Genomic DNA, 13872 nt, shown 5'->3' on the forward strand with positions numbered 1-13872 from the left:
ATCCAACACAATTATTCGCTAATATAGTCTATTTTTCCACTTAGAAGCTTATTTTATGCACCGAATTTCTTGATAAGTAAATAAAATGAATGATTAAAAAAATGCACTTCAGAATCGATATTTTTATGTGAGGATCGATCCTTTCGATACAACATCAGTATCGAAAGTATCGATACTTAAGGATCGATCCGCCCATCCCTAGTGGAAACGCGCCATGATTTCGGCCTCTGTGCTCGAGGTCCGAGGCTATTAGCCTCGCCCGGCTCGCTGTAAGCCCCGGCTCGCACTGGCCAGTGGAAAAGCGGCTAATGGAAGATGGCAGAAGACTGTACATTCGCGAGATGGACATATGCGCATCTTGTCATGGCATTAGAGTTTACATATAGTCCTGTTGTGTCTAATATGAATAGACCCAAGACTTGGATCGTTTGTGATTCTGGCTGTCATCCTTTCTTGCATTGTCTTGAGCCTTCACTTTGCCAGTTATAAGCTATGTTGTTGTTAGTAGCCTGGATAGCCCACAGTCATTATAATACACCATATCGCCCTCTACTGGATGTAAAATGCTCTGCAGTACATTTTGTCATTTTAGAATAAGTTCTACTTCTGTAGTTATTTTGGTGAAAGTAACTCAAAAGTAGGAGTCATGTAACGCATTACAATTCAGAGACAGTAATTTTGAAAGTTAAGGAATTACTTTTAAATAGCAGTAACATGTAATCTATAATGTATTACAGTTTGGAAGTAACTTGCACAACACTTATAAAAGACAAAGGGAAACATGAAGTTGCATAATATGACCCCTTTAAGTCACTAGTTTTGCGCTATCTGGCCAACTGATCAGGTACACACAGCTATAGTCCTCTATTCATTAAGCCATTCGGCAAAGCAGGCCGAAATCTGCTTTTTTGGGGGATTTTATTATTTTATTTATTATTTCATCTCTCTCCTGCCTTATGCTTTTATGCACATTAGTGTATATCAGCAGTACGTTTTTATGCTGTCAGCAGCATACACATTTTAGCTGTTGTTTATCTTCTCGTTCCAGCTTTGTTGGCAGGTTATTTTATATGCTATTTGTGCAGCAGCAGTATGTCTTAAATACTCACAGCACCATATCGGCTTATGTATTGGCAGAAGCAAGTTCCTGTACTTTTCAATTAAATTAAATTCAAGTTTATTTGTATAGCGCTTTTCACGATACAAATCATTGCAAAGCAATGTTACAGAAAATTATGTTTCTACAATATATAGTAGTAGCTTATCAGTGGTGACTGTCAGTTAATGTACATATGGCAGAAATGTATGGAAAATCAATTAAAGACGTAATCAAACAGACGATGAACACTATTAGCAGCAATTATTATATGATGCAATCAAACTTACAGCAACATTTGGTAGTTCTGTATGTTGTTTCAGGGTTGGCATCATCTGAGGTCCTCTGAGGGGTTTGGATCATCTCTTCTCAGGTGTTCTGGATCCAGACTGAAGCTTGTGTCAATCCCGTGGCAAAAACAGAGAAACAAATAGAGACATAATTAACGTAGCTCTGGCCATTCACACATCAGATGAAACCACACACAGTCATCACATACACCAGTTTGGAAAGAAGGTAATGTCTCGACAATGTCATTGGCCGACTACAGTCCATGATGTCACTACCAGTGTGACTGTAAGTATAAAAGGGCGCCTGTAGTACACGGCATCAACTTTGTCTGAAGGAAAAGTAAACAGGCAGGCCAAAGGCATGGCAACGAGACGCTCGTTCCGCTTCACCAGGGCTACATTTGTACCGAGGCATTCTCTTTGAATGGGAACTCGCACCAAGCTCATACTGGGGAGAAGAGGGGCCTACTTAAAGAGCCCAATAGTGGGATGGTGATATCTACACTCAACTCAGAGGATCTGCTATTCAAGGAGAGCCAGCGAGAGCTAGCTACACCACTTGGAAACTGCAGTCAAGTGCCAAAGTGTCAGGACTCCAGCACTCCCGAAGGTGCCCGACAACAAGGCAGGCCAAAGGCATGGCAACGAGACACAATGACAATGTCTCGTTCCGCTTCACCAGGGCTACATTTGTACCGAGGCATTCTCTTTGAATGGGAACTCGCACCAAGCTCATACTGGGGAGCAGAGGGGCCTACTTAAAGAGCCCAATAGTGGGATGGTGATATCTACACTCAACTCAGAGGATCTGCTATTCAAGGAGAGCCAGCGAGAGCTAGCTACACCACTTGGAAACTGCAGTCAAGTGCCAAAGTGTCAGGACTCCAGCACTCCCGAAGGTGCCCGACAACAAGAAGGGTCTGCAAACTGGGGCGAAATGCCACTTCTTGTCAGGTCCTCAGAAACCGACCTGAGCCCACAGGGGGTGGAGGACCCATATAGAAAGATATACCAGTAGTAGGGAACTCCCTGTTTAACTCTGAAGTCCAGGAATCACTCTGAGCTCACTTCAAGACCCCAAAGTGGGGGACGGTACTAATCTACACTAACCCCCCACTACAAATTATTTTCTTGCAGTGGCAGCTCTAGTTTTCAATAGTAAGAAATAGTGTATGAACAAAATGTTTTTTTTACATTTACATTGTGACAAAAAGCCACATAAACACACAATACATGATAAAAAATGTCCATATTATTATTTTTATTATTTGCTATAGTACAACGACACTGGCCTTTTTTGTTCTTTTATAATGTCATGTGAGGGAGGTCACTCACAAGGGGATCATTACATTTGATTGATCCCTGATTTAGATTAGTAAAGGATGTTGCATGCGGCAAAATGAAAGGAATACTAAAACTGTTTATTTATGTACAGCTACACCTGCTGGTCAAATGGAGGAATAGATTCCCTCTCCCTCTGTCTGTCTCATCATTTCTACAGTACTATCAAATCGATCCTATATAAAACTCGTGCATATATAACTCGTCTTTTGTGAGGTTCTCTTTTTGTCCCAAAAGAGCCTGGTTTAGAAATCTACATACATTATGATCTTTTCATATTCAAATAAGGCCCAGTGGTCGTTAAACCCATGAGGGGTTAATGATGAGAGAAAGCTTAAGGCAGTCCAATTAAACTGCACAAGAGTCCCTACAGAAGAGCTCGGTGTAAAGGAGAGCAATTAAAGTCTAATTAGGAAGAATTTTCTTAATTAATTCCGTAAGGGGACATGTGTGTGAGACCTCCCAAATGATGGTTACTGTTATAAAAACACAGACTATAGAAAACACACATAGGATCTTCATATCCCTCAGCCAGTTCTCAGAAAAGGGGTCACCATCAAAGAGAAACTGGAAAATAGACACACAATTAAATATTTCTGCTCAAAGATCATTAGAATTAACAGCTGTACCGATATGCTGTGCAGACGGATATACTGTATGTGCTAAATTTAGATTTTAAAAAGATGATTGTAGGATGAGATATCGAGAGTAATATTATTTTTCAAAATAGAGAACATCTCAAAGCTCCATGTGTGATAAATTAATTTTAAAACAGATTCGTCTGACTGCAGAGGGACACTTCTTCATTATACGTGGCAGAAGAAAGTCCATAACTACTATTTTCCCTGTTTGAAATTACGTATTTGAAATCAGTGTTTTTCAAGCACAGCATTAAAATCTGTTCAAACTGTGTTTAAAAGTTCGAAGTTCGGTTGTTTGAAGTATTTAAAAATCTGAAACGTGAAATGCTTCCACCTGTTTTTTTAAATTTTTTAAAATTATTATTCAAAAGCTAATTCTGTGCTCCCTCCAGTGGTTATGAAGGGTATAGCTATATACTTCTGAGATAGTTTGTCAGCACATCAAAAACAAAACTTTCAAACTAATTATAAAATAACAGCAAAAACATTGGTGTTGAGTACATGTGACCATCTTTCAGTGTAATTCATTTCCTTGTTACTTTCATAGAAAACAAAAGCTTTCAAGGTTATGTTTCTCTATAAAATAATGCTAAAATTGTGAAGGGGTGGATTTACATTTATTTATCATTATCTTTGTGGTAGATAAATAAAATATGGATATAACATTATATTTGTGTTTGACATATCTCATATGAAAAATTTTTGTTTTCTCAGTGAGCGTGCTATGTGACATATTTGTGCTGAAATTATTTATTGTAAAGATAGTGATTTACATCGTAACACTGCATTATTATGTGGTCAGGTAATAATTGGCTTCTGCGTAAAAGACTGACCGTAATACTGCATTTTGAAGCCAGACAATTTAAAATCCTACTTAAAAGACACTTCTCTGTTCACACACACTATTAAGTTAATCCATATCCAGACGTGCAGACACACACACATTCTGAAGTCAAAACAGCTGCTCTATTATTGTAGGACCCACCTTCACAGATCTCTCTAAGCACAGAGAGACGCTGCGTCTGTTACCGTGAGGTTTTAATGAATGATACTGTAGTTCAGTGGATGTATAGGTGAGTGTGTGTGTGTGTGTGTGTGTGTCTTTGATGCATTGTGGAGACATTATGTCTAGCAGTGTTTAAGAGCAGTAATGCTCAGGTAAAGGTTAAATCAGCGTCATCCACTTGTCCTGTGTGGGCTTGTCATCTATCATCCTAAAAGAAAAGCAGAGGATCCCCTGCAAAGCACTGGACAATAATAAAAAACATTGGTTTATATCAGTGGTTCTCAAATGGTAGTTTTAACAGGGCTGTTCTGATAGATGGGCAACAGGGAAAAAACAATGCTAAATGCAAATAATAAAATGACAGTAAGCATGTAATCATGCTTGGTTATGATGGCAAAATAAGGCTTATCATCTTTTAAAAGAAAACAGAAAACTTTTTCATATTGATGTTAACTTCAAACGATGTGGGTTGACTCAATCTATAAGTTATTTTGTTATAATCTATCACTATATAAATAATCTATCACTCAACAATATGATTAATAATGGTAAAGTATTTGGCCCAGAGTTTGTTCCATGTGTTCGCCTGGTAAATAAAATGCATTTATGCATTTATAGAATTGAAAATACTTATTTTCAGCCTGTGTCATATTAATAATTTTGCTTTTTTTTTACACTGAAAAAATATTGTAAATAAAAGATTATTGGAGTATGTTTTACCCAAAAAAAAGCAAAAACAATTTCAGTCATTCTAATTCAATATTGCATGCTTAATTCAGTGTACTACTTGCTGTTTTTGTAATTATTTGTGAAGTCTTCTAGCAATTTCGGTAACACTTTCTATGAAGAGTATGATTATTTATAACACACAATGAACACCATATTAAATCTACTTCATTTACAGACTGTATCATATCTTGACATTGTTTATTTAAGATCTGCACAGTATCTTACTACAGCTTGTGAGTGGTTAGATGTTGAGTGTTATTTGAGTGTTTCCTGTGGAGCTAATGTTAATTAATTGATGTGAGCTTTATACTCCAACTGAAAAAAATGCAATGTTTTATATGGTAACATTTTATTTTGATGGTCCCCTTAATCAATCGACTATAAGCAACTTTGCAACTACATGCCAACTAACTCTCATTAGAGTATTAGTATGCTCAAGAATGGTAGAATCTATTATGGTAGAATAAGTTGACGTACTTACAAAGACACTTATAGTCAGTTTATCTGTTGGTTGACCATCAAAATAAAGTGTTAGCAAATATTTCCAGTAGCAGACATACTAATACTCTAATGACCGCTAGTTGATATGTAGTTGCAGAGTTAGTCAAATATTTCCAGTCAACAGCTGTTTAAAGGGTACCATCAAAATAAACAAACTGATATTACAATAAAAATAGTTCAAAGCAAATGTGTCATATTACACATTCATCTGATCTGATATCTGATTTTATGGCTGTTTGAGAGAAAAAAATTGTATTATTATTATTATTATTATTACTACTTATAAGTGGTCTTTGACAGCTTTAAGTAAAGTAGCATAAGAAAAATGGCAAGATATGAGACTTATAATACATTATAACTATGAGAAATATAATCCATTGTAAAAGTGGATGCAACGTGTTCATTGTGTTATAAATCATCATACTCTTAAAAGCTATAACCACAAATAAGTAAATATTATAATATATTAAAACTGTTCTTATGAATATTCATGAGATGATACAACATATTATAAGGTTTTTTATAATGCATTATGCATTCATTATAATGCCTTAAGAATACCCTTATAATGTATTATAAATACGGGCTTCATAGAAAGTGTTACCGCAATTTCTGATTAAAAATGGTTAAATCATTTAAAAAAATTAAATAAAAATAGTTAAAAGTAAATCCTACACCATGGTAATGTGAAATTGCAATATTCTGTATTAAGTATTTTGTTTATTTAAAGACATTTAAAGACATTTTAAAGACAAACATTTATGTTGACATTTTGAATGGTTGTCCGATGGGAAATTTGGATCTTAACAGAACTGAACAGATTAATAGAACAAGAGATGTAGAAACAAAATGGCCTAATTTTAATCAGTCACAGCAACAAAGTTTTAAAAAAGTGTGATTAAAGCAAGGCATATCATATTAAATCTTCCGGATTAATGATGCATTTACGATATTTATGTCAAAACAGCAATATGTTTTCCAGTATACACTGAATGAAAGTATGTGGACTCCTGACACCACACCTATTCGTACTTGCTGAATATTTTAATTCAAAGCCATCATCCTGAAACCATCATTTTGCTGCCATAACAGATTCCTCACTTCTGGGAAGGCTTTTCACTGCATGTTGGAACACAGCTGTGGGTTTGCTACCATTCAAACACAAGAGCATCAGGGAGATTAGGTGGTGATGTAGGGTGATGAGGCCTGGTTCACACTATTCACAGGGATTCTGAACTTTAAAAAGTTCTTCCATGCCAGATTCTTTTAATAATTTCTTTATGGACCACGCTTGGTGCACTGAAGAAATTAACCCTCCATGAACTGTTGCAACGAAGTTAGCATGGTAGCAGGTTATTTCAATCATGACATCACAGCGTTCTTTTCACATGGCGCCACTAAGCTACCACATTATCACTTCATATGAGAAAAATTAGAAAATGATCAATCACAGACCAGCATGCTTATCTTCCGAGAGACAAGATGCTCCCATGCAGGAGCTTCTGAAATACAAACCACCGTGAATCTGAGCCGCGCCAAAGGTTTGTCTCTCAAAGACAAACAGATCAGGCTCTTTAAACTCTTAACTGTCAACAGAGTTGACTCCATTTAGAACCAAATCCAGAACTCGGAGTTGTGTCACAAAGAGCCCTCGGAGATCTCTGGAGTGTTCTGTGCTTACAGTAAACAAAGATAAGAGCCATTCTCATCTTCTCTTGTTTGACTAGAGTTTTCCTCTCTTCTGTTCTGCTTTGATTGATAAGATCTGCCCAGGCATTGCTTTTGGCATTAGGACAAATGTGAGTGTACACTTCGTAGTCTTCTTGACATGTAGAGGTCAGACTTTCCTCCTCTCTGACGCTCTCTGTCTCCTTTTCCTGGGAAATTAATACCAGAATAATGCACATGAAAGGATTATTGCCCCACAATATAAACGTTTGCCCTCCAACACTGTGTCAAGGTTCAGGAATTAGTATCATTCATGCAAAAACGAGGAATGTGATTTGGCATGGGATTGTACAGGCTGAGATTTACCATGGAAGAGGGAGAGTGATATGACCTTGACTCTGTGTATTTTTCCTGTGCTGCTAAACTGAGCTGTGAAGTGTTTGGAACAGAATGGAATGTCTGTGGAATTCCCCTCGATTCCCCCGCATCATGCAGTAGACCTACCTTTGACAGATTTCACCACAATGAAGTCTCTCAAACCTTTTCTCTTCACTTTTTTCTCTCATTCTCTCTCTACCACAGTCATGAAATGTTACCTCATACACAAAAATACATCTATGTGTGAAACACAATTGCACAGGATCTTTCCCTGCCCAAGAATATTTCCAACAGTTCTCTTGTTCCTGTTCGAAAAAACATGAGAACACAGAGGAGTGTGCAAGAAGTCATTAAAGAATATCTTAACAAGTCTTAACAAGAGAGAAAAACAAGTTCAAGCATCAGGTAAAAAGTGAAAGTGCATGCCTTGGAATACATGGTAAGGATGAAGAGGAAGTTAATTTGGTATAAAAGGTTTAACAGAAAAATATGTATTTAATAAGATATTAAGCTATTTTACATGAGCAAGAGTGCTGTTGTTATAAATTTCACTGATATTTGAACCAGTAGCAACATTTCGAATGTAATATTGCAACACACCTCATGTCAATTTGTAACAATTTTAAACTTGGCAGCTAACTTGTATGAGTTCATTCAATCTCATTCATACTTTTTTTGTATGATCTGACAATTAGGTTTAGAGGTGGACCTTCGTGCTCCTATACATTTTTTTCTAAAAATCTTGTCTTCCGTACGGATCACATTGTATAAATTCAAATGAAATCTCATATGAGATTAAGTTGGATGTTGTTTTTATAAAACAGCTCACTAAACAAAAAATAATATTGATGAATAACATTTTAGACACAATATTGTCAAGTACTTTTTCAAAAGAAATCAAAGCAGAATTTGCGTCTCAGAGCAACACATAAGAGTAGTGCTCCTACAAATGCGTCAGTGTTTTAAACTAATTGTCTGAGTGAATAATTTAATGACTCACTCATAAGAACAGACACTTGTTTCTTTACAATGAAAGGTGCACTAAGCAATATTTGAAAAAATGCATTTGACCCCAGTGTCGGACCGAGTCCCAAAACACACTCGCAGCCAATCAGCAGTAAGGAGCGTGTCTAGTAATGATAGGGAGAAGAGAGCACTCAGTGAGTGCACAGGACGGATATTAGCAGATCGACTATAGATAGCGAGAGATGGCAGATAAAAAAGTGGAACATTTGTGTAAATTTTGGAGCAGCTTTCCAGTGGTGGAGAGAACTCAAGGAGCAGGGAGGCCTGGAATTGGATGCTGTGGTTGCTTTGTTTCTTCTTGATAGGGGAGTTACATTGATTTTGCTTTGTTTCACACAACTAATCTGTGTTGGCTTTTGCTTGAATATGCTTGGCAGGCAGGCATAGCAGATTCCACCATCGTCACTGTCAGGGTTGTGTACGTACCTGTGGGACGGAGTTATCAAAATAGGGGCGAAGTCCTGTTGGGGTATGGGCGTGTTTGTTTTGGTGCTTTCAAATTTCAACATTGTTTGGCAAAAATAGTTTAGTGCACCTTTAAATCTAGTTGCGGACAAAATCAGAAGTAGTAGGTCATCAGGATAGTTTTTCGCCTACTGTTTTTCAAATACTATGAATTCGGGCAGACTTTTTTTTTATGGCGTACTGTTTTTTGCATGGGCTGCTATATAGTATGGAAGCAGGCATATTCGGAGACAGTGTCTGTGTTTTTTTTTGTTTTTTTACAAATTGCTTGAGTGAATGATTAAATAATTTGTTTCCTTCTTGAATGAATCAGTTGTTTGAACAAATGTATTGAATGAATGATTCAATTATGTACTCATAAAGATCACCACCTACTGGCGGAAGATGTAACCTGCAGAAAGTTAAAACACCTTAAAACAGTTTTGACTCAACAGAATATTTGAAGACGTGAATTTCACATGTTTTTAGCAATTACATTTTATATTTAAGTTATATTATTTTATAAATTGATAATAATTTATGAATGTAAATACCTTTAAGTCATCATATGACCCTCTTAGAAGTTTGCTGAGGCCCCTAGTGGGTGAAATCTCCACCACTAATGCACAGAAATTCTGTATTGAATGCACAAACACAGAAAGAGCAATAAAAACAGTGAAAACTCCTAGTCAAATTCAAGGACTGCTTTATGTATATATTTTATGTGTACCCCCCCTGCAACACACACATACACATTATATAATATTCTCATGTGTAGAAGGTCACAGTCACACACAAGGGGTCCTTAGGGATTTCTCTGAGAAACACATAATCCATGCTCAACCAGCCTTGCCTATCTCCTTCTATTCAGCACTGTATATAAGCAACACAATGTCTCATTGTGTGTGTGTGTGTGTGTGTGTGTGTGCGCGTGTGCGTGTGCGTGTGTGTGTACTCCTCCCTCTCTTACAGCACACTAATGCAATGAATTATTGGCACAGCTGACTGAGCTGATAACAGCTCCATCCTCTACATACCCACCCACTGCTAGGCACGCACATACCCGGCTGAGGTTAACCCTCATGGGCCACAGACCTATACTCTGCCACGGCATCTATTCCCAGAAGCCTGGATCAAAACCACAGCTGGGCTTCAAAAACTGGCCTATGTGGTGGGGTCACATTGCTGTCTAATTACCAGTGGTTTACAGTCTCAGGCTGGATCTTGAAAAAACCTTCAGCGATTTTTATTTCATTTCGATTTTTATAATTGAATGAGAAGTGTGTAATTTCTGCCACTAGCAGCACCAAACAGAACTGCAATCTGTCAGAATGCCCAGAATGTCAAAGGCAGAGTAACAACATTGGCTCAACTACAGGAGTAAGTATGGTTTTGGACTACCTGTTTGTCTCAACAAATTTGTTTGCAATTTTGTTTTGAGTCGAAGTAATAACCATGCCCCCCATCTTTACACAGATCTTCAACAGATCTCTGGAGCTGTGTGAAGTTCCCTGCTGCTTCAAACGCTCCACTATCCCAAAACCCCCAAATCATTGGACTTAACGACTACAGACATTTCGTTCTCACGTCTGGGGTGATGAAGTCATTTGAGAGACTGGTGTTGGCCTATCTAACACTGGATCCTCTTCAGTTTGTATACAGAGCAAACAGGTCTGTGGATGATGCAGTCAACATGGGACTGCATTATATTCTGCAACATCTATGAACCTGGGACTTACGCAAGGATCTTGTTTGTAAACTTCAGTTCGGCCTTCAATACCATCATGCCTGACCTTCTCTCAGACAAACTGAAAAACAATAGTTTTTTTCTCTATCTTTATACTTCTGTATTATATTGCATTATTTAATTTCCTTATGTTAGTGTTATATTTCATCCCTACTGTGTAATTCCTATATCTGCACTATCATGTCTGTTTGCACTATGTCAGTACTCTCTTCTGCACTGGAAGCATCTGTTGCCAAGACAAATTCCTTGTTTGTGTAAACATACTTGGCAATAAAGCTCTTTCTGACGATGACTAATTTATTTTATTTTATTTCATTTTATTTTATTTTGCTTTTAAAGATGTGAGACACAAATGCTCGCAATTCTTGTCCCAGCCCCACTGTCTTCTGATTGGTCTGCTGTTTCATAACTGACATTGATAAGCTGCACTGCACAATTGTGCTTTTCTCTGAGTACACACAACATGTAAGTACAATTCAAGATATGTCCTGCTTTTTTCATGAGAGCATAACACACAGCTGTGATTAAAAGCAAAATGTAAAACTGAAGAGTAATGGATCTAGACAGTTTTATTGCAGTCACCCTATTTCGGAACTACAATCAGTTTTCAGTGATCATTCAGAACAGGGCAAGCTGAGGTGAGCTGTAAGCTGCCTCTTCTGAAGATGACATTATTCAGGTCAACCCATTGACATGTTGCACCCCTTCAGTGACCCTAAAAGAGGTGTAGAGTGCACACACTGAGGGCATCTGCATTAGCTGTAATAGAAGTCTGACTTGAGGTCAGAGGTTAAGTACTCTCACACTCCATCACTGACATTTATAAACCTGAGACAGAATTTCACACCTCCCAATGACACACCTGCTCGCTAGCTCTGCACTTCTGTTTCTCTCTGCGTCTTCAAGTAGAAGGAGATAGAATGCATTTACGGTGGCTCAAGATATGCTTAACCCTGTAAAGCCTGACATACTAAAAAAAGTTAGAAAAATCTATTTCTATTATTATTATTGAAATGGAACAGTTTATTAAATCTCTTTTAAAACCATGCTATGTTTATATCATATTTGATACATCAGGCTTTTATGTCTCATAAGGTATGATATAGTGGGTATATTCCGTTTACATTTGAGGCGGAAAAAAGCATCAGTTTTATTGAAAAGTCCAAACTGAGCAAAAATATGCAATATTTTGCTGTTGCTATTATTTATATGGCCCAAAATGATGAAATTCTGATGGCTTGTAACATAAATCATTGAGCTATCTATAACAGTATAGAAGACTACTTACATAAAATACATATCAATTGAAAAAATATCATAAAATACATAATAAATAACAGTCGTCACTCCGTATTTCCCAATAATATGTCTTATTATGATCAACAATCTGAAGTTTTGATTGCGAGGGGCAAAACACATATTGCAATGCAATACTCTGATGATTGATAGATTCTTCAAAAGCCTGTTGTATCATATTTGATATGATTTGATTTGCACATGATTTTTCTAAAAAAAAAAAAAAAAGATGATATTCAAAAGATGATAATCAAGAAAACAAAACTTGCTTCAGTCCAGTAATTGTTCATGAAATATAACAAAATAAAAGTTATTCTTATGTTTGCTTTATAAAAATTATTAAAGACTGCAGGCCAAACCTCAGCTGTTATAATAGAGCTACAGTGATGACTATGACAACAACAACAACACTTCAATTAGTCATACCCTTAGACAAATAATGTTTGCTTCTGTGGTGTAGATATTATGTGAATTCACTGGAAAACAGAACTGTTTCAAAGTTTCCCACCCCCTCCCCGGTCTGTACATGTTCTATGAGCTCAACAGAATGCAGGTGCCTTTCTTTCTATCACAGCCGCAGTGTGTCACATCCTCAGAGTGCAGCGGGCATTGTTAACATCTAATTCCTCTGCATGCAGCTCTCAGACTGACTTCCTCTCTTTATTCTGGCTATGGACCGGCACTAGAGGAACGCAGGATGGAGTCTGACAGCAAGATTAGGACTACAGCGTCACCCATTTCCTAATGAATGAGAGAGCGAGAGTAGAAACAGACATAAAAGCAGGACGTGACACAGCTATATCTATATCTATATATCTATATCTATCTACAGCTATGATATCATCTGGTTTAGTCTATTACTAACAAACTCTTTTAGTTTCTGCCTGTGTACTAAATGTTTAAAAAAGTTTAGGCCTGGCATCGTGGCAGAGTGGTACACTGAACAAAATTATAAACGCAACACTTGTTTTTGCCCCCATTTTTCACGAGCTGAACTCAAAGATCTAAGACTGTTTCTATGTACACAAAAGGCCTATTTCTCTCAAAAATTGTTCTCAAATCTGTCTAAATCTGTGTTAGTGAGCACTTCTCCTTTGCCGAGATAATCCATCCGCCTCACAGGTGTGGCATATCAAGATGCTGATTAGACGGCATGATTATTGCACAGGTGTGCCTTAGGCTGGCCACAATAAAAGGCCACTCTAAAATGTGCGGTTTTATCACACAGCACAATGCCACAGATGTTGCAAGTTTTGAGGGAGCGTGCAATTGGCATGCTGACTGCAGGAATGTCCACCAGAGCTGTTGTCCGTGAATTGAATGTTCATTTCTCTACCATAAGCCGTCTCCAAAGGCGTTTCAGAGAATTCAGCAGGACATCCAACCGGCCTCACAACCGCAGACCACGTGTAACCACACCAGCCCAGGACCTCCACATCCAGCATCTTCACCTCCAAGATCGTCTGAGACCAGCCACCCAGACAGCTGCTGCAACAATCGGTTTGCATAACCAAAGAATTTCTGCACAAACTGTCAGAAACCGTCTCAGGATGCTATGTTATGGACAACGAACACAGGTGCACAGAGATACCGGGACGAGATCCTGAGGCCCATTGTTGTGCCATTCATTCACGACCATCACCTCATGTTGCAGCATGATAATGCACGGTCCCGTGTTGCAAGGATCTGTACACAATTGTACACAAGGA

Source organism: Sinocyclocheilus grahami, unplaced genomic scaffold (assembly GCF_001515645.1).
Source record: "Sinocyclocheilus grahami isolate Dianchi unplaced genomic scaffold, SAMN03320097.WGS_v1.1 scaffold71.1, whole genome shotgun sequence".
NCBI classification, from domain to species: Eukaryota; Metazoa; Chordata; class Actinopteri; order Cypriniformes; family Cyprinidae; genus Sinocyclocheilus; species Sinocyclocheilus grahami.